This window comes from Chiloscyllium plagiosum, unplaced genomic scaffold, assembly GCF_037043375.1.
Source record: "Chiloscyllium plagiosum isolate Xiang-an unplaced genomic scaffold, Cpla_swu_hap1 HiC_scaffold_2, whole genome shotgun sequence".
NCBI classification, from domain to species: domain Eukaryota; kingdom Metazoa; phylum Chordata; class Chondrichthyes; order Orectolobiformes; family Hemiscylliidae; genus Chiloscyllium; species Chiloscyllium plagiosum.
The window spans coordinates 24,777,247-24,802,528 of NW_028270140.1; the positions used below are offsets into that span (position 1 = coordinate 24,777,247).

The following is a 25,282-nucleotide window of genomic DNA, read 5'->3' on the forward strand; positions in this document are numbered from 1 at the left end:
TGTCCCTTTCAAACTGAGCTTATTAAAATAAATGAAGGGGGAACAGATAATTTTGTGATCCAGATAATTTTGTGATTGGGTGTCAGCTGTTTATTTACAAACCAGTAATCTACTTTCCCAAATTTTTTTTTGTGGCTTGACTAAATCAGAGTAATATAATTGAGCAAAACCTATCATTCTCATACCAAAATCACAGCCAACCTTTAAGAACAAATGTATAATTATGTTTTTTTTTCAGTCAATTGTGCATATTTATTGTTAGCGAAGAAAGCAAATAAACTGTAGAATTGCTGTCTTTTAGACAGCTGACAATGCACTAGCAAAATAAAAAATATCACGGTCCTTCATTGCTCATTACTTAACATAATTTCACAGGGTCATTTCAGATTAACCCTCAAGACCAGAAAGCCCTTAAGAAACTGGAACTTTTAATTTGCCTGTGCAACCAATCAGAAAAATTTAAACACAATGACTATGCAAATATTATTGAAAATATTGAAATCACCTCCACTGCTCAATGCTCAAAAAGCCACAGTGAAGACCAATTTGTTTTTATTTGCTCACTGCTGTCACAGTGGTTTTAAATGATTAATTAAAAGACAGCAGTCAGTCCTTCATTACAAAAAAAAGCCTTAAGCGGTTGAAACAGTATCAATAGTGCTGGTGGCAAAAAAAAAACGACACTGCGAAAGAGAGTAAATATGCAACCCTCCTACTTTAAGGATTTAATTTTGTACTCAAGGGAAACAAAGTGCAAAAATCGAACACATGTTCACATGGGTATCCAGTATCAAGCATTCCCAGCTGCTGAATAATATGCTCCCTGGTCTCAATGATATATTCAGACATTATATATGCATCATACTGGTGTATCTCTTTATATTCTATTTCTCTCACAAAACAGCCAAGCAATGACCACTGCTACAACGATTGTATCAGCTTCTCTCTTCTCAACCTCAAAGTTTGGCTACAAAACTAGATTTAGATTATTCTTAGCACAAGAGATCAAATCACTCCAAGTAAAATACAGTGAACAAATGTAAATGCACAAAGCTAAATATAAGGTCTTCCTGAGGGAAGAACAGAACAATTTTATTACTTGTCAGCCCTGAGAGAAGTAATTGAGACCTGATATCAAGTACATGTGCTCTGTGAAATCACGTGGACACAAACACGTACAAAGTTAAAAAGGAACAGACAGCTTAAAGTCCTCAGAATGTCCTTGAAATGCAAGATTTTACCCGGAGATTATGGTTTAGTTGGTGCCTTCGAATATGAACAGTTATAAATGTTGCAGTTAATTTTTGACTTTTCCAGCTTTATAATTTGCATCCATAATGTGACTTTGAGAGAGTGAGAGAGAGAGAGGGGGAGACCTCTCAGCTTTTCAGCCCTGCAGTCAAAAATCCAACTCCTCTCTTCTACCACCAGCTGCTTGAAATACAAGCTTGTTGGTGTATTTCCGTGTCTGAATTCATGGTGTACAAATTTAATACTTGCAGGTAATGTTTTTCTCTTCCATTATGTTAACAGTCTAAACGTAGAAAAGAAAAATAGGAGAAAAAAAGCCTCTTTAGTGTCCACAGACACCAAATGATCATTTTAGCTTAGCGGTCTGTTGTCTAATTTACATTGCCATTTAAGGTCAGGTGACGGAACAGGCCTTTTGAAGGCAGTGTTTTTTTTATTTTAAAAGTCATTTTAGTCTATGATAGGTCATTTCAGCCCATGGTAGCCCCATGTGATTCAATTTCAGATATTAAATTGGTTGATGGAATTCAAAACATAGTCAAGGAGATTGACATTGTCCAGGACAAAGCAGCCCACTTGATAAGCACCCCATGTATCAAAGCCTCCATTATCATTGTGTAGTTCACCACATGCCAGATGTACCGCAACAACACACTAAGGTTCCTTCAACAGGAATTCTTCCAAACTTATGACCTTCACCAACTCAGTCTCAGACAGCAGAAACACTGGAACACCATGCTCTGCAAATACCCTTTCAAAATCATACATCATTCTCAATTGGAGCTACATGTTGCTCCTTTGCTGTCACTACTTCAAAATTCTGTAATTCCCCTCCTACCTCATCTTACTTTGATGCACGAGATCATCTTACTCCACCAGATCAACTCCTTTGTTTTACAAAGTCAGCTAATCATCACCTTCTCAAGGGAAATCATGGATGAATAACTAATGCTGGCAATGCCAGCGGCATCCAAACTCCATGCATGTATGATACATTGACAGAGAAAAAAGTCTGTCTAAATTCAAACACTAATTCCTCAATTTAACCACTTAAATTCTGCACAAACCTTACCCCTTTACATAATGATTTTGAAACTTACAGCGTTATGGTCACTATCTCCCAAAATATTCACCCACTGAAACTTCAACCACTTGACCGTCTTCATTTCCTGAGACTAGGTTAAGCACTGTAGTAGGGCTATCAACACACGGTGCTAAAAGCTCTCCTGGATGCACTTTAAAAATTCCAACGTCTAATCCTTGCACCCCAAGACAATCCCAGTTAATGTTCACAAAGTTGAAATCCCATACAACTATAACCTGTTTCTCTCACGCCATTCTGTGATTTGCCTACATATCTGCTCTTCTATCTCCCTTTGACTGTGTAATCCCAACAAAATAACTGCCATTTTTTTACTTTTTGGCTCTACCCAGATGGCTTCATTTCAACACCTTTCTAGGACATACAATCATGAAATCCCTGCAATGCAAATAGAGACCGTTTGGCCCATCGAGTCTACAACAATTCTCTGAAAAGCATCCACCCCCCACACAATCCCCGTAACCCCACATTTAACATGGATAACCCACCCGGCCTGCACAACTCTGGACACTATGGGGCAATTTAGCACAGCCAATCCAACTAACTTGCACTTCTTTGGACTGAGGAAACACCTGACGAACATCCTCACAGATATGAGGATAATGTGCAAATTCCACACAGACAGTAACCCAAGGCCAGAACCAAAACCACTGTGAGGCAACAGTGCTAACCATTGTGTCACCTATTGCCCTATTACTGCATCATTACATCCTCCCTCATTACTGTAGTGATAATTTCTATATCAATATGCAACATCCCCACCTCTGTTTTTTATATCCCTGTATTGCGACTGAAGCTTCTATACCCTGGATTGTTGAGCTGTTAGTCCTGTCCTTACTTCAATCATGTCTCAGTGATTGCAACGATATCATATTCCCATATGCTGATCAATGCTTTAACTTAATCCACCTTAAGCTCCTTCTACCAAAATAGATAGTCAGTTTTCTGGACTTGTCATGCACTCCTCTGCCCAGGGCATTTCCACTGCAAGACTGTCCCAGTATTCCCTCCATACCTTATTGAACCTTGCTATCTATTTTACATCTATTCTGTGCCCCATCCCTCTGCCTAATTCGCTTAAGACTTCCTCAAGACAACAGCACTACCCAATACTTGCAACAATAATATTTCTGTTATTTATAATTTGCTTGACTGAAATTTCCAGCTGATTTCAAATATTAGCATTCCTAATTCAAAATTATGACTCCTAACAATTTCACAAGGCTTTCTATCATTCTGTACATGGAGGGAACACTCCACAGACCACATGTTTCAGATTGTCATCTATACACACAAGGATTGATTGACACATGCCCTTTGGAAAGAGAATCTGTCAGCCTTATACAGACTAGCCTGGATGTCAGCCCAGTCTATTCTGCAATCTGTATTCTCTGACAGTATTAAGGGATGTGCAATAACTAATACCTTTCTGGTGTTAATCATACCCCAAGAATAAAATATGATTTCAAAAACAGACACTAGTAGATACAGTTCAATTCTCCAAGCTGCAAATCTCCTTTGACAATGTAGTGAAATATTTGACTACTGTACGTACTTAAGTCTAAGAGTAGACAAATCTCAATTTCACTCTACTCCACCGAGAATTACACAAACCAAATTACATCATAATTTTCCTCACAGTCAACTTCCAATCTTAGCCAGATGTATGGAAAATGTACCCAAAAAACAACTTTCCATGTAATTATGGACGCTGGTGAACCTAAATGCATTTCGATTCAGTGAGAACCTTTCATGTATCTCAAATCAGAAGGTTCGAGCTTCAAAGGTGACTCCAGGACCTGAGCATGAGATTAACACAATTGTAGTGCTGAGGATGTGCTGCACTGTGGAAGGTAGTAGCTAATACCTTAAAAATTAACATCCCACTTCTAGGGATTCCTGGAAATTAAAATCTCGCTTCTAGCTTCCCAAGAGAAATGAAACACCTGATAATTGCAATTTTTTTTGTGTGTCTGTTAGCAGCCACTACCAATCAGTGTTGGAGAAAATAAACTTACATGTGGCATTTATGTCTCTCAAACTTCAAGCATTTCATATACAATGATTCACCGCAACATATAGTAAATATATATAAAGTCCTTATGAAATCACCAGATTGGGTAGATTTTAATGTAGTCTCCAACATTAACCCTTTTAGATCCATAAATTTGTTCAACAAAGTGACACCTTAGTCACCTGCCCTGCCTTATTTCCCAAGAGTAGGTCAAGTTTTGCACCTTCTCTAGTAGGTACATCCACATACTGAATCAGAAAATTGTCTTGTACACATTTAACAAATTCCTCTCCATCTAAATCTTTAACACTATGGCAGTCCCAGTCGATGTTTGGAAAGTTAAAATTCCCTATCATAACACCCTATTATTCTTACAGATAGCTGAGATCTCCTTACAAGTTTGTTTCTCAATTTCCCTCTGACTATTGGGGTGTCTATAATACAATCCCAATAAGGTGATCATCCCTTTCTTATTTCTCAGTTCCACCCAAATAACTTCCCTGGGTGTATTTCCGGGAATATCCTCACTCAGCACAGCTGTAATGCTATCCCTTATCAAAAATGCCACTCCCCCTCCTCTCTTGCCTCCCTTTCTATCCTTCCTGTAGCATTAATCTGCCAGTCCTGCCCATCCCTGAGCCATGTTTCCATAATTGCTATGATATCCCAGTCCCATTTTCCTAACCATCCACTGAGTTCATCTGCCTTCCCTGTTAGGCCCCTTGCATTGAAATAAATGCAGTTTAATTTATTAGTCCTACCTTGTCCCTGCCTGCCCTGACTGTTTGACTCACTTCTGTTCTCAGCTGTACCCGTCTCAGATTGATCTCTTTCCTCACTATCTCCCTGGGTCCAGTCCCAGTTCTAACTTCATAAATTCAAGTAGTGAGGAGGTTTCCCAATTCTTCCAAAATGCGTTTTCTTCTGCCTTGAAAGATTAGTTCATCTTTGGCTTGTTGTCCTTGATTCTAATCTTGACCCTGTCAAGTCCTTGCACGGGAAGACATTTTAGTCATTTGGATGTCCTTCACTGAAGATGTAGTTCTTGTTATGTCAGGTGGTCAGTCCATTATATTATCTGGTGGGGTCAATCTACTGACCTTCTTTTGCAGTGGTATACTTCCCTACTGAATCAGATAGTTGTACACCAACAAAATGTTCTTCATGGAAGATGGCTGCTCTCTTCAGGTTTTCAAATTGTCTCTTTGTCATCTTAAGTTTAGCTTCACGACATTACTTACGCTACGACTTCAGTTTAAATTACTTCTATGGACCATCGTGGCCGCTCATTATGAAGGTAATGTGCTTTGAGAGTTGTAAGTGTTCTTCTTTTTAAACTTCTAACCTTCTCAGCTCTTCTTAAACATTAATTTGAACTCTTCAAACTTTTCTCGGACCTATGATGCCTGTTTGCTTCTGAGCTGAACATCAAATTGGGACAGTTGCCACAAATGTTTGCTTCCTGATGGAATCTATAATTACAAGGTGTGACTAGCTCCTCACTCACACTTGCTTCAATTCATCTTTCAAGGTCTGAGTGAAAGGATTTACTATGAAGTGCTGTTTCTCTCCTTGATCTTTCTGCAGGTTTCTCTGCGGAATGCTTCACTGCTCGACAATTAGAGCTGCTGGTTGTCACTACGAGTACTATTAAAGCCATAAAGTCTTTATAAGGCTATAAATGTGGAGTAGAGCTTATTGTGGTGTTAAGCAATGATGCTATGCCTGTTACCATGTTGTATGCAATTAGAATGAGGAACTACTGCAGCTTGTGTTTGAGTAGCTTGCTCCCACCCACTGAGTCATAATGAGAAGAGGATCTTTCTTAAATGAGCTATAGTTAATTGCATGATGGCAATTATGTCAAAGTAAGCATTAAAGGTAGTCTAAGCAAAAATGTCAACGTGGCATCTGAGAATATAAGGATTGACTCGACAACATTCCAAACTATTCTGCCTTTTCTCCACCCAAGGTCCTTTTGACACCATCAGCGTGGGTGCAGCTTAATTCCTTTTCCAGCATTATCCCTTGTACAACATGCACTTTTGAAATGCCCTTGTAGCAGTGTCCTACCTCGGGGCCAGGAAGCCTGGTTCAAGACCCAACTGCGCCAAAGGTGGAATATAACATCTCTGAACAAATGATCAGAAAATATCAATGTTCAGAACTAAAATAGTCCCCAGGAAAACACCAACAGAAGAAGAAACTCCTGTAGTTTGGAAATGATCTTGCTAATAATGGATCAGTCAGCAATTATAGCATTGGACTGTTATGGGCGGTAAGGCCCTGAAAGATTGAGGACTGATACTTCAAACCTACAATCCTGGAAATAAGATAAAGACCACAACAGATTTTCACAGATCATAAAAATACATTATTAGATTTCCCAAAGCATTGCTCTTTGATAATCAAAGAACTGCAATTTACTGAGCAATTTGCTAACATTTGCTAACATAGTAGTAGTTTTCACAGGTACATTAACACCACTAACACCCACTCTACCTAATCACCATTTCACTTGACTCTCCATTATTGCTAAACTATCAGACTGTTTATTAGTCATCTGGTACTGGATTAGCAAACACGTCTTTCAAATAAACACTGAAGGAGCAAAGGCATTGTTTTCAGTCTCCATTCTGAATTCCATTCCAAATTCCTAAATCCATCTCTCTCCCTGGCAACAGTTTGAGATTAAGCCAGCCGGTTTGCAACATTCAACAACGAATGAGCTGCTAACCATTTACTAGCACCGTCACTAAGGCGACCTGTTTCCACCCTTGTAATATCATCAAGATTTCATCCCTGAGTCAGTTTACCTGCTGCAAATACCTCAATCAATTCTTTGTTGCCTTTATTCTCAAGAATTCCAACACACCTCTGTGTTTTCTCCCGCAGTCTCCCTTTATAAACTTGATGTAATCCGAGACTCTGCTGCCTGTGTCTTAACTCACGCAAAAAGTCTCCTTCACCCATCAATCCTGTGTCCACTAGCTGACACTGGCACCTACTCAAGCAACATATTGCTTTTAAAATTTTCATCCTTGTTTTCAGATCCCTCCAAAGTGTTAATCCTTCCTATCTCTAATCTACATTAGCCCCACAATGCTCTGAGTTGTCTACACTCCTCTGAGGTTGGCCTCTTGACTATCCTGCATTTTAATCATTCCAATACTGGTGGCGATCATGCCTTCAGTTGGCTTAGTCCTGAGCGCTTAATAACCTCCCCTCTGCTTCATGCTCCTCTTTCTAAATTTCCCCTTTCAAAGCATTCCTAAAAATTGAAGTTTCTGACCAAATCTTTGGTCATATGTCACGATATTTCTTTATGTGGCTTGGTGGACATGTCTTGTTTTATAATATTGCTGTCACGACCTCAGAAATGTTCATTACATTAACGGACTTGTAGCTGTTCCTCATCCATGTGATACCTGCAGAAGCACTGTATAATACAAGAAAGCTTTGAATCCAACCAACAACTTGGCTTCCACTAGGCTACTCCTTTTTTTCAGTCCAGGCTGGGACTTGTTTCCCTGGAGGCAGAGGGGTGACCTTAGAGAGGTTGATAAAATCATGACAAGCATAGATAAGAAGAAATGTCAAGGTCTCTTCCCCAGAGTAGGGAAGTCCAAAACTAGAGGGCATAGGTTTGAGGTGAGAGCGGAAAGATTTAAAAGGGACATGAGAGGTAACTTTTTCACACAGAGGGTGGTGCGTATATGGAAGGTGCTGCCAGAGGAAGTGGTAAAGTGGCTACAATTACAACATTTAAAAGACATTTGGACAGGTACATGGACAGGAAAGGTTTAGAGGGATATGAGCCAAATGGAACTAGTTCAGTTTAGGAAACCTGGTCAGCATGGATGCATTGGGCCGAAGGGTCAGCTTCCACGCTATGTGAGTGTATGACCCTAAGTTCACAAAAAACTAATGCAAATCAAAGAATTTCAGATACAGATAGTATGCAGTATTTATTGAGATTCAGCAGTCTTTTACACCAGTTTAAAAAAAATTGGATCAAAAGATTGGTCCCACTCTCAGAAGTGATCACATTGCCAGACCTATCACATGTTTGTTCATTTCATATGCTTTCAGGCCTTCGTGTAGAATTTAAAATTAGAGTGGAAAGACTTTAACAGGTAGTTCTCCAATTCACTAAGGAAACTGAGGGACTGAATAACACATAGCGAGAATATATTCATTAGAGTGCTTTCTAAAAGTCAGATTCAGTTACTTCAAAAAGAATCACCATTTTTAAAAATATATTGGATATGTTTAAATCCACTCCTTCAAATAAAGCGTTACATTCTACAACACTGCTGGACTGGACTGATTCTTGACAGACTTTACACTGATATACAAACATAGCTGAAAAGCAACGTTAGCAAAGGGAACATAATGTTAACGGACTTTGCACCTGAACTGCCAAAAGCACTGAAGACAAAATTCTTCACCCTTACCAATGGAATTCAATAATATCCTGGATATTAGTGTTTACTAACCACTAACAAAACATAACATTTGGGTAATTATGTTGCTACATTGACAAACTACAGATCTCAAGATATTAACAATTTTTCACTCTATTACCCAAAGGGCTGGGTTTTATTTTGTAACATATGCTTAAAGTGCAAACATTTAATTCCCTCGTGGACCTTTTCTTTCCAACCTTACTCTCTAAAACCATCTACTTCCTTTTCCATATTAAGAAGTTAAACAAAAAAGGTCATCAAGAAATTCTGACAGAAGTTGGAGAGCATTTCCCCTGTGTATGATCGCGTACAAGCTGGGCTGAATTCCCAGGGGCACTGTGGCCTCAGATCACTCGACTTCATAGTTAGCAGCAAGCACACCACCATTGTGACAGCCACCTTTTGGTAAATTAATGCTAGAGACAAGATTTGTTATCAAAGAGTCATAGAGTCATTCAGCATGGAAACAGACCCTTTGGTCCAACATATCCATGCCAATTAGATTTCCCAAACTAAATTAGTCCCATTTGTCTGCATTTGGCCCATATCCCTCTAAAGCTTTCCTACTCATGTACCTGTCCAAATGTTGTAACTGTACCTGTAACTACCACTTCCTATGGTAGTTCATTCCATATATGCATCATCCTCTGCATGAAAAGGTTGCCCCCCAAGGTCCCTTTTAATCTTTCCCCTCTCCCCTTAGACCTATGTGCTCTAGTTTTGAATTCCCCTTATCCTATGGAAAAGATGCTTACTCTTCACCCTTATCGGTGTCTCTCATGATTAAGGTAAGACTTTGGCCTTTAACTTGGCAGGAGCTCAGCATTGAAAAAACACTGGAGTATTGGATGGCTGGCAATGCTGTAGTCTTTGCAGTGTCAGTGGAAACAATGGCTACTACTGGGCATACAGGCATTCGCAATGGAAGGAGCTCGGACCTCAGCAAAGACGAGATCATTTGGGGAGGGGGCAGTCAGGCAAACAAATCTGTCAAAAAGAGTGAGGAATTGGGGTAGAGTTTGAGGGTCCAGGGGAGGCCAGGGAAGCGTAGATTAGCACCTTCCCCCTCCTCTCAGTTCTGCATCAGTAGTGGTTAATGTTATTGAGCTTGGCATATATCATGAGTGCTAGCCCTGCTGTGAGTACAAGAGTAACAGGGCAAGATCACACCCTTGAGTAACCATCATGTGTCCTAAAAGGCAGGCTGCTGAATGTCTCAACACTCTTTAAAATTGGAGATGGATGGAGTTTGGTGAGTAGGCGGCAAGCAGGCCAGGAGCTGAATTTTACAAGACCCCTGCCTTCAAACTTATCAGAAGAACAGCGTAGCATCCAGCCCTGAGATCTTGCTGCCAAGGATTCCAATAGTCCCATCTCTAATGAAAGAGTGATGAAATATGCTGGATGAAGCAGCCAGACTTAATACATAAACAAAAGGGAGAAAATTCCAATCTCACACTATTCGGAAATTGGTTATTGCAGGATACGCTATATTTAAATCTATCCAAACTAGCTGCTCACTTCTCATTTCCCTCATGTGAGGACAAATAAGTAGACAGAGCTGCTACCTCAACATATTTCCAAGAATTTAAGACTACTTTTTTTAACTTCCTCGTGACAAGTTATTATCTCTTGCTCAAGCTGGTGTTACATCATTCTAGTATGTGTTTCCCGTTGCTGAATTTCCAACAAATAAAAATACAAGATCCAAACCTGACCAGCTGAAATTTAGGTACTTTGTCCAGCATCTCTGGAATACATGAATATTCCTCCCTGGACCCAGCACGAACAATAGTCACTCAAATGATTTAAAATAATAATACTTTACAATAATAATATTAATTTAACTTTTAAAATAGGTAACATTGCACAAAATGCTTCAAAATAACAAAAAAAAGGTAAATCTTGAATCTGTATGTATAAGTCATGTCATATTCCCCAGTTCTAATTACAGAGTCCTGAGAGGAAATGCTATCACGTAGTGAAGAAAGTACCTTAAAGAAATTATTTGAATCATATCTGTTTGAAGTCAAAATCATTTCTCTAGGCTGACAATAGTTTTACTTAAATTGCAAGAATTGGTGCCAATGTGGTGTTGGTTGGAGCATCCAGATGTTTGCGACACATTAAATAGATATGTAAACCAATGTTACTGATTGAATTCTGTCACGAACATGGAATACGATCAAGCAGAGTCTTAGTACCAAGAGCCTTGCATACACTGCCTGTTGCTCTCACTGTATGGCTATGAAACTAGATGACCTACAGTTATCTGGAAAGGGAACACAACAATGCTCATCTTCACACTCATGATGCATTGTGGAAATTTCATGGCAAGTGAAAATCACTAACTCAACAGTCCTCTCAAAGTCACATTTCCCAGTTACGTTGGCACAAATCATGCTGGACTGATGCTGCTTATGTGGCCAAATTCAAAGGATCTTTAGTGGCAAGGATACTCATAAATTGATGCATGGGTCTTGAGAGTTAATCTTCGCACTTGGGAGATACCAGCCAACAAGAGAGGGAACTAATCACCTTGCATGTGCTATCATAACAACTGTCACCAGTTGTTACAGAGGCACCAACATGTAAAACAACAACTCACAAAGATACTTGACAAGCACTTCACATGGGCACAAGCAGCTGAACTATTCTCTCTTGGATTGGTCTCTTCACTCATCAGTGAAGGTGTCTGAGGAACAGGCTCAAAGGAGCTGAATGACCCAGTCCTGTTTCTAAGTACCTTATGATGATACCCCATCCCCAACAAATTTGATTTGCTACATATCCATCAACTTACTTAATGGGAAAGATGGGGCTAACTGTTTATTACTAACTGAAACATAAGAATGTTGCTATAAATAAATCAACTTTTTCAAATGATGCTTTCTGAAAGATTATCAAACACAGGATGGACGATCCTTATTCTGAGAACTAATATAAGATACTGAGGTCAGGATTTTGGCTTTTTCGAGGATTGGAATGTAATGCACAGATCAGGAAGTTCTGGGCAACTGGATAAAAAAAACACAAATGCTACTTAGAAACCACTGCAAAGCAATAATCGAGCTCAGAATATACCTACATGTCTTCAGAACATAATAAAGGTCACATGGATGGATGGATGGATGGATAGGTAGATAATGGGCTCATTATCAAATTCCAACTCGGCAGTTATGGTCACACTGATCCCTGAGGTGATGATTATCACCTCAAATGAGGCAAAATTGCAGTAATGCCTCAGAGCTAATAATGGAGATTCTGAACTATAGTGATGCTTCCATATTAAATACCCAAATATTATCACGGTTAAACAATCTAAATAATCTGGAATGGGGAACAAAATACTGTGCTTGGAAACTACTTGCATTAATTGTACCGTAATCAAGGATTTAACCACATCAGAAAAGCCTGATTTGTTTCAGCAACAACAGCATCTTCTTACAGTTCCAACCTTTGACATTCTAAGTATTATCAAAAGAATCAGCCATTATCTTAAAACACAGCAAAGAAAAAAAAACATGATAAACCAAGCAAGTTTAAAAACTGTTTTTAATATTACAAAACACAAGATATTTTACAAATGGACATGTGGAACTGCCAAGGATTTGCGGGAGGTGTAAATTCAAAAAGGTGAGCCCACAGCAGTTTTGTAGAAGATGGAGACACAATTGAAAAGGAAAAAGAAGTGATTTCCAGAGGGTTAGGTTGCATAGAAACAACCCAGCTAATGATTGTGCTGCTTCCTAATGTCACAGAGAAAGGCAAGATACGCACAAGAGTTCAATGACTGAAGATTGAAAAAATATAATAACAGATTAAAAGCAAAGATTTGAAATTAATGGACTTGAAGTACAGGAGGCAGTGGAGGCTAGCGTGAGAGACGGGAGGTTAAGTATAAAATTGCAAACAGGGTTTCACTCAAGGTAGTTTTTAGATGGTTGGAAATTACTGGAATTATCCACTTCAGAGTTAATAAAAAGGACAAGAGTTTCAGCTGAGACAGACCTGAGGTATGGATGATGACTAACAATATTGTCATGGTGAAGCTAAAAGAACTTGGCAAAGGACAGGATATATGACGTGAGATTCAACTTGGTGTCAAGCAAGATTTTTGCATGATGCACAGTATGCCTGAAGTGATTGACAAAATTAAACACAGAACCAGTGATGAAGAAAGGGAATAAAATCAAGAGTAGGTACACAGCAATAATAATACCTAAATTCAATTAAAAGAAGTTTTGGCTCATCCCAGAAAACGTTCTCAACTATTACAGAGACAAAAATTGCTGCTCAGAATCAGCAGGTTGTGGGAAGAAAGCAGAGTTACTGTTTCAAGTCTGGGGATTCTCCATCAGAAAAGCCTTGCACAAGCAGCACATTCATAAACTTGAATACAAAACTAAAATGCTATGGATACTGGAAATCTGAGATAAAAGCAAAAATTATAAACACTCAGCAGATGTAGTAGCACCTATGGAGAGTAAACAGAATTAATACTTCAGGTGTCACGACTTGGAGGAATCAGTGTTAGATTGGGGTGGACAAAGTTAAAAATCACACATGGAGAAAGTGAGGACTGCAGATGCTGGAGATCAGAGCTGAAAATGTGTTGCTGGAAAAGCGCAGCAGGTCAGGCAGCATCCAAGGAGCAGGAGAATCGACATTTCGGGCATGAGCCCTTCTTCAGGAATGAGGAAAGTGTGTCCAGCAGGCTAAGATAAAATGGAGGGAGGAGGGACTTGGGAGAGGGGCATTGGAAATGCAATAGGTGGAAGGAAGTCAAGGTGAGGGTGATAGGCCGGAGTGGTGGTGGGGGCGGAGAGGTCAGGAAGAAGATTGCAGGTTAGGAAGGCGGTGCTGAGTTCAAGGGTTGGGACTGAGACAAGGTGCGGGGAGGGGAAAATGAGGAAACTGGAGAAATCTGAGTTCATCCCTTGTGGTTGGAGGGTTCCTAGGCAGAAGATGAGGCGCTCTTCCTTCAGCCATCGTGTTGCTATGGTCTGGCGATGGAGGAGTCCAAGGACCTGCATGTCCTTGGTGGAGTGGGAGGGGGAGTTGAAGTGTTGAGCCACGGGGTGGTTGGGTTGGTTGGTCCGGGTGTCCCAGAGGTGTTCTCTGAAACGTTCCGCATGTAGGCGACCTGTCTCCCCAATATAGAGGAGGCCACATCGGATGCAACGGATGCAGTAAATGATGTGTGTGGATGTGCAGGGGCATGGTCAAGGGGGCAGTAGGAGGAGGTGTCCGTGAGCTGGCGTTTATCCTCAGCGGTGTAAAGGTCGGTGCGCCAAACTACTACCACGCCTCCCTTATCTGCCGGTTTGATAGTGAACCGGCACTATCAAACCGGCAGATAAGGAAGGCGCAGTAGTAGTTTGGCGCACCGACCTTTACACCGAGGCTAAACGCCAGCACTCCTCCTACTACCCCCTGACCATGCACCTGTACCTCCACACACATCATTTACTGCATCTGCTGCATCCGATGTGGCCTCTTCTATATTGGGAAGACAGGCCGCCTACTTGCGGAACGTTTCAGAGAACACCTCTGGGACACCCGGACCAACCAACCCAACCACCCCGTGGCTCAACACTTCAACTCCCCCTCCCACTCCACCAAGGACATGCAGGTCCTTGGACTCCTCCATCGCCAGACCATAGCAACACGACGGCTGAAGGAAGAGCGCCTCATCTTCTGCCTAGGAACCCTCCAACCACAAGGGATGAACTCAGATTTCTCTAGTTTCCTCATTTCCCCTCCCCGCACCTTGTCTCAGTCCCAACCCTCGAACTCAGCACCGCCTTCCTAACCTGCAATCTTCTTCCTGACCTCTCCACCCCCACCCCCACTCCGGCCTATCACCCTCACCTTGACCTCCTTCCACCTATCGTATTTCCAATGCCCCTCCCCCAAGTCCCTCCTCCCTACATTTTATCTTCGCCTGCTGGACACACTTTCCTCAAACCTGAAGAAGGGCTCATGCCCGAAACATCGATTCTCCTGCTCCTTGGATGCTGCCTGACCTGCTGCGCTTTTCCAGCAACACATTTTCAGCTAAAAATCACACAGCCCAGGTTATCATCCAACAGGTTTAGTTGGAAACACTAGCTTTCGGAGCACTGCTCCTTCATCAGGTGGTTGATGAAGGAGCAGTGTTCCAAAAGCTAGAGCTTCCAAATAAACCTTTTCAACTATAACCTGGTGTTGTGTGGTTTTTAACTCCTTCAGATGTGTCATGTTTCATAAGAATTCAGTAATCTTGGTCACAAGGATGGTTAAAATAAATGGACTAACAGTTCTCAACTTCAATCACCTGATTTTAATGACATGAGACAACTCATGCACTGAAATGGTTTGAACAAAGGAGAAACATTGACTTAAGATGGCTGCAGTGGTCACCCAAGCACGTTCAGGCAAACTCAAAGATAATGTGAGATAAACAAAGTCAGTCTGAGCCAGAATTAGCATGTTAATCAAAAGATATAAACTCAGTTGAAAGAAACCCATGAAGAAATCCTTAAGAAGGAAGCCTGATATCTCGTTGTAATTAAAAGATTTGTGGAATTTTCACATACTGGAATGAAAGTCCCCTACAAATTATCCAGCTTGAAAAATAATAATGTCAGATATGTGAACACACAAATGAACCATATTTCAGGAAAACAGCTTCTGAGTAGAAGACAGAAAGTAAATGAATAACAACAGAGCTGGAAGATTCTCTCTCTCTCTCTCCTTTTCGTCGTCTTGAAAACCAAGACCGGTAATAAAGTCTGCTGAAGAAACATCTACTCACCAAAAAAGTACTTTACAGATCAACTAAATTGCCATGGTCTAGGTTCAATGCTCACAAATCTAGAAGTCCAACAGTGTTTTAAACTGCATATTTTTATATTTATATTGCACCAAGCAACTTCCCTTTTTCAAATAATACCTGTGATTGTGTCTATGTGTGAGTGTGTGTATATTTGATGTTATGATTTACTCTTCTTCACAAGTACTTAATAGAATTCCTCTTACTTTCATGGAAATAAACCCTGTATTTGGTTCCTTAATTTTGATTAGATCTATGTTTAATTGAAATATGGTAGTGCTATGTGATAAAAAATGTGATAAACATTTGATGTGACCCAGGGGGTTAAAGCGAGGGGTGTCGATCATCCCTCTCGCTTGATTTTAACATCTTCACACAAAATGTAGGAAAAAAGGTTTCACATCCAACACTAACCACGTCAGACTCTCATCTAGATAATCAATGGTGAGCCTTATTTATTTTACGAAAAATTGCACTGAAGTACAAACACTTAAATCATGTGACTGTGTGATTCAAAACAGCATAACAACTCCATTAAAATAAAAAGGACTGTGATTGCTGGAAATTAGAAACAACATCAGAAATTGCTGGGAAAACTCAGCAGGTCTGGCAGCATCTATGGAGAGAAATCAGACTGAACATTTCAGGTGCAGTGACCCTTCTTCAGAACTGAAGGGAACTAAACAACTGAATTAGGGTCACTCGACCTGAAATGTTCACACTGATTTCTCTCCATAGATGCTGCCAGACCTGCTGAGTTTTTCCAGCAATTTTGATTTTTTGTTCCATTAGCAACCAACCTGGATCTTTTCACGTGCATTTTTCTGGATTAGTAAGACTCTTATGTCACATCGCTCTATGTTACTTAGAGTTTTATGTGTGTGTGTGTGTGCGTGTGTGTGTATATATTTTAGCACATTTGAAATAGCTAAGGCAAAAAATAAATTCAAACAAATAACTTGAAAAACAGACACACATCACTTTTAGCCGAAAATAGATTTTAATCCAGCTAGGTGGGAGTTGAAAAAATAAAATATTTTGTTCTTTCCTTGATGCAATAATATTTTGGATCAGAGAGCAAAAGTTAAACAATTTGAAGACTCCCCTGCAGTAATAGTCCACCGTTGATGAAGGAGAAACACATGCACTACATTAAGTGCAGTGAAGGAGAAACACATGCACTACATTAAGTGCAGTGACAAACATGTCAATGTATTTACTTTCTGTACTCACAATTTGGTTCCAAACAATTTTTTTTAATCAAAGAAGCAGCAAAATGATGACTCAATCAAACCTGTCAATCATGTTATTATCTACATTGACATAGTTCAGTTCACTCTCATGGGTTCAAGCTCTACTCCAGTTGGAGCCCATAATCCAGGTTGGCAATGGCAACAATATGATCGGAAGTATTATCTTTCCACTAAAACATTAAACCATGGTTCCTTTTTCCTTTCTGTCAAAGATCGCATGTCATCAACAATCAGGAGTTCTCCCAATATCCTGATCAAAAATGCCTCCAAATTTTATAACTCACACCAAGCCCTGTACACCAAACATCAGCTTGCTCACTGAGATACATCCCGAATAAGAAACACTTTGCTTTCAAAGTTCTCAGCTCTGCTTTTCAAATCCCTCCATATCTCTATAATCTCCACCAACCCAAAACCCTCCGAGTTATTTGCACTGCTAACATTCTAGCCTTCTTAGCAACTCAGATTTTAATCATTTCCACCAATTATAACTATACCTTTCTTCAAATGCCAAGAGTAGAGGGCTTTGGCATTCTGTCCTGAAACCTCTTCCCCTCTTTCCTCCTCTTTCTTTGTTAAAAGCACTTAAAATCATCCTTTGCCACCTAGCCTTTGATCATCTGCCCTGATATATTTTTGTGTGTTTCTGTGCCAATTTGTTTTTAATGCTCCAGAGAAGTATTTTATTGTATTACAAAACACCAAATAAATACAAGTATTTGTATATCCCTTTGATCGACTCCAGACTATAGATAAGGTAAAAACAATGACTGCAGATGCTGGAAACTAGATTCTGGATTAGTGGTGCTGGAAGAGCACAGCAGTTCAGGCAGCATCCAAGGAGCTTCGAAATCGACGTTTCGGGCAAAAGCCCTTCATCAGGAATAAAGGCAGTGAGCCTGAAGTGTGGAGAGATAAGCTAGAGGAGGGTGGGGATGGGGAGAAAGTAGCATAGAGTACAATGGGTGAGTGGGGGAGGGAATGAAGGTGATAGGTCAGGGAGGAGAGGGTGGAGTGGATAGGTGGAAAAGGAGATAGGCAGGTAGGACAAGTCCAGACAAGTCATGGGGATAGTGCTGAGCTGGAAGTTTAGAACTGGGGTGAGGTGGGGGAAGGGGAAATGAGGAAACTGTTGAAGTCCACATTGATGCCCTGGGGTTGAAGTGTTCCGAGGCGGAAGATGAGACATTCTTCCTCCAGGCGTCTGGCGGTGAGAGAGCAGCAGTGAAGGAGGCCCAGGACCTCCATGTCCTCGGCAGAGTGGGAGGGGGAGTTGAAATGTTGGGCCACGGGGCGGTGTGGTTGATTGGTGCGGGTGTCCCAGAGATGTTGCCTAAAGCGCTCTGCTAGGAGGCGTCCAGTCTCCCCAATGTAGAGGAGACCGCAGCAGGAGCAACGGATACAATAAATGATATTAGTGGATGTGGAGGTAAAACTTTGACGGATGTGGAAGGCTCCTTTAGGGCCTTGGATAGAGGTGAGGGAGGAGGTGTGGGCGCAGGTTTTACAGTTCCTGCGGTGGCAAGGGAAAGTGCTGTGCTCTTCCAGCACCACTAATCCAGAATCCAGACTATAGATAGTCAATTCATTTGATAGCTGTGACTGAGATTCAGAACAAAAGAACAGCTTTGTTAACCACATTTACCAGCCAACATCAACAGCAGCAAAAGCAAGCACATTAAATATCCAGTGGTTTAGACTTGACTCTTTCTTCGCAGTTGCCCAATACTCCCGTTTCCTGAAGCTCTCTGCTGCACGTTACATTTATTGGCTTAATTAACTTTGGAATCTTAATCTCTTAGAGTTTTGTAATACACCTCAATTAATTAGTTCTGTTAAGCCACTTATGCTTCAGGACACAGATACAAAACTAATCAGTGCTGATCTGGGGGTACGTAGTGACTATTCTTGCACTTACTTTAGTTTTAGAACTGCATATTGTAACATCATCCTGGCTTCAACACACTTTAGGAAAGAATATGGAGGTTTTACAGAAAAGAATGAGAATATAGTTTTGAATCCCTAAAACTGGTTACACTGAATGGAGAAGTTGGCACTGTTCTCCTCGGCTTTAAGAAACTTGAAAGGAGAATTGATTGAGGTATGCAAAATCCTCAGCGGTTTGAAGAGAGTACACAAGGGGAAACTGTCCACATCAATGGAAGGATCAAAAAGCAGATGGCACAGGCTTAAAGTAATTGGAAAAAGAAGCAATGGCACTCTGCCTGAGAATGTGGCGGAAGAAGGTTCATTCAAGACATTCCAAAGGCAACTGGGTTATTATTCAGAAAGAAAAAATGAGCAAGGTTACTGGGAAAAGGCATTGGAGTGATAATGGAAGACTTTTTCCTTCGGACAGTCACCAGAGATGACAGGACAAATGGATTCTTCAATGTTGTAACTATTCTATAATTTTCCAAGGTAGCTCCAGGACATCCTGCACCTGAGGCAAGATCTGAAATTTTAGTGGCCTGTATTACCAAATAGTGACAAAACAACAATATTATGGCAGCATTTATCACTTGCAGATTTCACAGAAAATTATTCACCATTCTAATTTGACCCCAAGGTAAGGAATTTCCCACCCAGGTCTCTCCTCCAGCTCTTTTAACACACTTCTTAAAAACTACTACTGAGCAATATTTTTTGGGGGGGAAACCATTCTAATATTGTTTCTATTGCTCAGTGTCAAATTTCATTTGGCAATTCTAGTTAGGATTTCATACTATACTAAAACAGTGAAAGAAATGTTGTCACCATTGTGGGAATGTTATCTGCATAAAAATTGCAATGGCTCAAGATCTTATTGATTAGCTGAACAGGTTTGTGAGTCTAAATGACCCACTGCTGCTCCTGTTTCACTTGTGCTTATATATACCACTATCCTCTGAGAGGAGGGTCGCTTTACCAACACTGTTCAAATCTCAGCAACAAATGGAGGCCTTGGTTTTCAGTACAACAGATTTCCTTCTTCAGATGCAACTTGCATGGGTAAAACATTACAGGAATCATTGTTTTGTCCAGATCTCAATTCAACAACAGCTACCCTAAAATCCCTTCTGTGACCACAGAATTAAGGTGCCCCTGCTGCTAGATTCTATATGCCAGACAGTCAATGTGGCACATGAGTGTGCACATGCTCTTATGACCATCTCTTGGCCTTTCAAAAGGAGGCAGAGTTGCACTTCTGTCCCAAGAGATTTCCACAACTAGCAACTTCATTTTTGTTGCTGAGTACACATTCCAAGTACAAGCACAACACCAGAAATGTAGAATAGAGCAAGTATGAACAAACACCAGGAGGAGGAAGCAGTACAAAAAAAACATAAACCTCAACAAAGATATCAGCAGTATTTCAGTTCCATTGTATCTAGAGAGATTTCCCAATAATAACACATACTTTAAAGGTACTTCACTGCCTTCAAGGGACTGCGACATCCTGTGGTCATGAAAGACATGAGTGCAAATTTCTTTTTCCTTTCATATCTCAGAATAATATAAGCACAAACGAAGGGATTGGCACTCATCACAGTTGGTTTATTACAGAGGTTGATCAAGTGAAAGAGGTCTTAAGACCACATTGTGCAAACAAAAAAGATGGCTGTTCTCATTGCAATAGAACTGGACTGAACAGACAAAAAAGGCAATAATTTAGAGCTGTAAAGGAAAACAAACCATCAAATAAATGCCATCAGTTTCCACTCCCAACTGATCTTCTGATTCCAGTTTACACATTTTGTGTGTTTCACTTTGTAGCTGACAATCTCAAATAAAACATGCATATTTTCTGAGACTGATCAGGCTTGGTACCTGAACGGGGCTAGCTTTCTGTTGCTTGGGATGACCTCGCTCCATCGTCTGTCACAATTGCCTCTTACACCACCACATGTCAAAGTTTGATTTCTCTTTATGATATGGTCGACTTACTCACTGCAAATGTAACGATGTTGAAGATATTGCTGCATTGCACTTTAATCTGAAGCTCAGGTTATACCTTCTGCTAGGAAAGCACACATGGACCTGCATAATGCTATACTGTTCCTGCTGACAGCTGAACAGAATGGACCAGTGCAGCCAGGTACAGCAAGGCCTCAGGCTTTGGGGGAAAAAAAAGCAAAGTAGAAGAATTGCACAAGGCTCCAGATGGAAAATGATGACCAACCATGAGAAAATGGAATGTTGTGTTTGTTAGAACAGTTACACAACAGTCTTCCTTTTAAAGTTTCTGGATAACCCAATCCAACAATTAAATGCCTAGATGAAGGCATACAGCATTATTTTTGTTTCCTCAGGGAACATGGGCTTCTCTGGCAAGGCCAACACTTACAGCCCAGCCCAATTGCCCCGAAGTGGTTGTGATGTTCTCATTTTTTGACTTGCTGCAATGCATAAGGCTGGTAGGTACACCCCAGTGACATTGGAAGGGGAATTACAGATGTTTCATCCAGTGCCAGATTCCATCCGTCTTTGGATTAGCTGATCATGCAGGGAGTAGCACACTAACGTAGGAACATGTGGACAGGAAGGAGGACTCAGGAATAACAATCAATCAATTATTCAGCAGCAATTCATCAACTTAAAAACATGCCACATTGGTAACAGGCAGGAATACGTCAGGCTTTTCTGTGACTTTGTCTATTGTTGAATATTCTGGGAATGCTCTTAAGCTTATTTATATGTTTTATCTCTTTATATCCCTGTCAAGCAATGGATCAGGAGATAACTGGAAGATGTGGGTGGTAAATAATTTCAACAGAACATGATCCAAAAAAAGCAATAATTCAGAGCAGTATAGCAAAACAAACCGTCAAATAAATGCCATCAGTTCCCACTCCCAACTGATCTCCTAATTCCAGTTTACATATTTTGTGTGTTTCACTTTGTAGCTGAGAATCTCAAATAAAACATGCATATTTTCTGAGACTGATCAGGCTATCACAAAGCTTATGTAGCCCTTAAATTATCTGAAATGTAATTACTCAAAAAATTGTAATGCACATTATCTTGCATGAGCCAAGACGACAAATTAACCTTGAAACTTCCGACTCTTCAGTTCATCCACAAAAATATTCTTCACAATTAGAAGATCATCTAATATTCTTACAACATTGAATCTGGATCTCTGGGTTTCAGGTGATTGGCCAATAAACACATGGACTGTGATAAATGACGTTGATATTCTATCTCATCTACTTCAGGTTTTTCCTTCTCTGGTTTGCAAACTTGCAGCAGTAGCAGCTTTTGTTCCACACTGATGATGAACTAGATCCTGCAGCAACCTACCAAGTTACTTTGGTTCTTCATTCAATCCTCGTTCTATGAAATAGTCTCACAGATGTTTCAACTTGCTTCCTCAGTCCTGAATCATCTGTATTCATCTCAAATCACTGAAAATGAGAAAGTAAAATGAGCAACTGCACTTCAAATGTGACACTGATTTACTGAATGCCTCAAGCTCTCAGACCATTGTCATGCCCATGTGGGGCTGCTAATCCACAGAGGTTAAATTTGCAATCAACACTCCTCAGGTAAAACAGTATGGGTCCAGAATTACATCAGACAAACAGCACAAAAACAGACCATTTAGCCCAAACAGCCCATGATGGAGTTTATGCCCCATTTCAGATATCATCTATTAACTTCTCTCTCAAATACTCATCCTGCCTTCTCTAAAATGCATCAATATCATTGCTTCACGCAATTTCTGTGCTAACAACTACATAATTCTCACCACTCTTCAGGTAAAGAGGTTTCTTCTGAATTTCCGACTGAATTCTTGGTGACCATCTTATACTGAGCTCAGTTGGCTGGACAGCTGGTTTGTGATGCAGAATAATACCAACAGCATGGGTTCAATTCCAGGACTGACTGAGACGGCTATGAAAGACTCTTCTCTACCTATCCCCTCACTTGCGGTATGGTGACCCTCAGGTTAAACCACCATGAGAAATCTCTCTCTCTCTCTCTCTGTAATGAGAAAGCAGTCCCATAGTCTGCTAGGACTACGGCGACTTTACATTTCACCTTATATTGAAGGCCACTAGTTATGTTTTTCCCCACAAAAGGAGACAGTCTCTCAGTATTCACCCATCAAAATATTTTCTAATTTTAAAGATGTCTATTGGGTAACTCCTCGGCCTTCTTTTTACAACAATAAAGAGAGGCCAACCTTGTCAATCCTGTAACGATATCTATGTCTACACATTTCTAGGAGCATCCTTGTAAATCTTCTCTGCATCCTTTTTGTTCCTTTATATTCTATCATATCATCACCAGAACTCATCTCAGTATTCGAACGTGGTTCAACCAAGGCACCATTTAGGTTTTTTATAACTCACTTACTTTTCAGTTCTATTCCTTTCGAAACAGAGCTGAATGATTGAGTTTTTTTAAACCTATGGCACAGTTTTTTATTGACCACACTTCTACCACACTTAAACCATCACATTATGAGCATTTAATGACCTCCTTGTTCTTCTGACCAAAATGTAACCCATCATATCTATCAGTATTGAACTTCATTTGTCATTCATTTAGCCATTCAACGAGTTTTTTTAATCATCCCCTGTAGTTTATTGCAGTCACCCTTCACACTGACTTTGCCACCACAACAGTTCATGTAAATTGTAGACAGCAGTGATCCCAGCATTTCCTTTCCCCACTTCCTCCCATTCGTAGGAAGAAATCCTCAGAATTTGGCAGGTGCTTCAGGTATTGCCTGAAACAACACCGAGACACCTGTTGATTCTTAGGTGGAAGGGTCCCCACTATCACATCTTCTATCCAACAAGCACTCAAGAGGACCCAATAGGCATTCATTAGGAGTCAGATTTCCAAAAGGGCAGGGGAGATGTCAGTATGAGGCCATCAACTGCTGTGCTCAGGAGCATTACTTAAATCAAACGCTATATCTGACCCCAGGAAAATAGTGGTTCAGGCAGTGGACACAATCCACTAATTTGTGTTTTATAGAAATTCAGAGGAAATGTTTAGAGTAGGAGGTTAGAGTGGAACAGCACTTAGTGGCCATTCCCAAGCCCTATGCACAGGCTTCTAACTAGACACGGAGTACTTTTACTCCACATGACCATTTACACTCCAAGTTGACAAGCTGCTCACATTCCTCCACCAGCTTGCAGCTTGGACAATCCCAACAGTGAGAGGGTGAAGCTCTTCAGAGATCATTAATTGGTCACTTGAGGGAACCAAATAATGAAGGGGCAGGTATGTTGGTCTTGGACATTTCTACCAGAAATTTACTTCTGTCAGAAAAGAAAGAAAGCCAGGATCAAGGATAGCTCCTCCTATATCTTATTAAATGCCCTTCCCACCTTCTAACTTGTCGCTTCCTGGATCAGGAGGTTCCTCCTTGAATTAGTACCCTCTACTCCCACTGCCTGCTTTCTAACTTGAAGACAGGTGACAATTCATTCTGCCACTTATCAAACCCCCAACTTCATTTTCTCTAAACTGATCCATCAGTCCATCAAGATACACATTTGCAAAGATCTTTTGAAAATTCAGATAAATTATATTTACTGCATTATCATCATTTATTGTTACCTCTTTAAACAATCCAAAAGATTGGTCCTTTTTGAAATCCATGCCAAATTTTGTTTTCATTCTTATATGTTCTTCTATAAATTCCTTTTGCAAAGATTTCATATTTTCCCCATCCCAATGTTAAGCTGACTGGTCACAAATTCCTTGCACATGTAAATCCTACCTTTAGGATGACAGAACATGAGCTATCATCTAGCCATTTGGTAACATTTTTTTCATGAGTAATGAAGAAATCAGCAATAATGCCTCTGCTATCTCTTCCTGAGAATTTTCCAAAATACGTGAAAGCAATCCATTCTCACCAGGTTAAGTCCTCTCTGAGTTACTTAATTAACTCAATGCATCACCTTTTTCTAAAATAAAATGCACTTATCTCATTGCACATTTCATCTTTCAGTGTCATGACCTCCTGTTCTATTCTCCCTGGTAAATACTGAAGCAAAATAATTGTTTAATATTTCTTGTCATCCATCATTATCTGGGGTAATATTCTCTCTATCCCTTAATGGTCTGATCCTAGTACAGTCGTATTTTTTAAAAAAAAGATATGCCTGTAAAACATTTTATTATTTTATTTTATACTCCTGCACATTATAGTTCATCTTTGCCTTTTTTTAAAAAAAAACTTCTCTCAATCTCTTTATATTCTCCCCCAACATGCACCCTTCTAATATGTACTTCACGTTTGCCTCTTTCTTAACCCTCAATTGCACCTTTTTTTATCTTTATTTATCCTGAGAGGCCTGTTAGTGCTTACTTCAATCCTTTTAACAGAATACCCTTTTTCTGAACTCTGTTAAACATTGCTTTGAA

General features: G+C 40.2%; 1 protein-coding gene across 17 annotated transcripts in view; it reads right to left on the bottom strand.

Annotated features, from left to right (window-relative positions):
* Positions 1 to 25,282, bottom strand: part of LOC122563699 (adhesion G protein-coupled receptor L3) — a 681,177-nt gene that overhangs the window by 462,943 nt on the left and 192,952 nt on the right. Inside the window, exon 3 of one of the 17 annotated variants that reach the window (XM_087995289.1) lies at positions 22,190 to 22,293. The exons of the other annotated variants lie outside the window; for them this stretch is intronic. The gene's annotated coding sequence lies outside the window, so the exon portion shown is untranslated. The remainder of the gene's footprint in view (positions 1 to 22,189; positions 22,294 to 25,282) is intronic. 17 annotated transcript variants of the gene reach the window in all.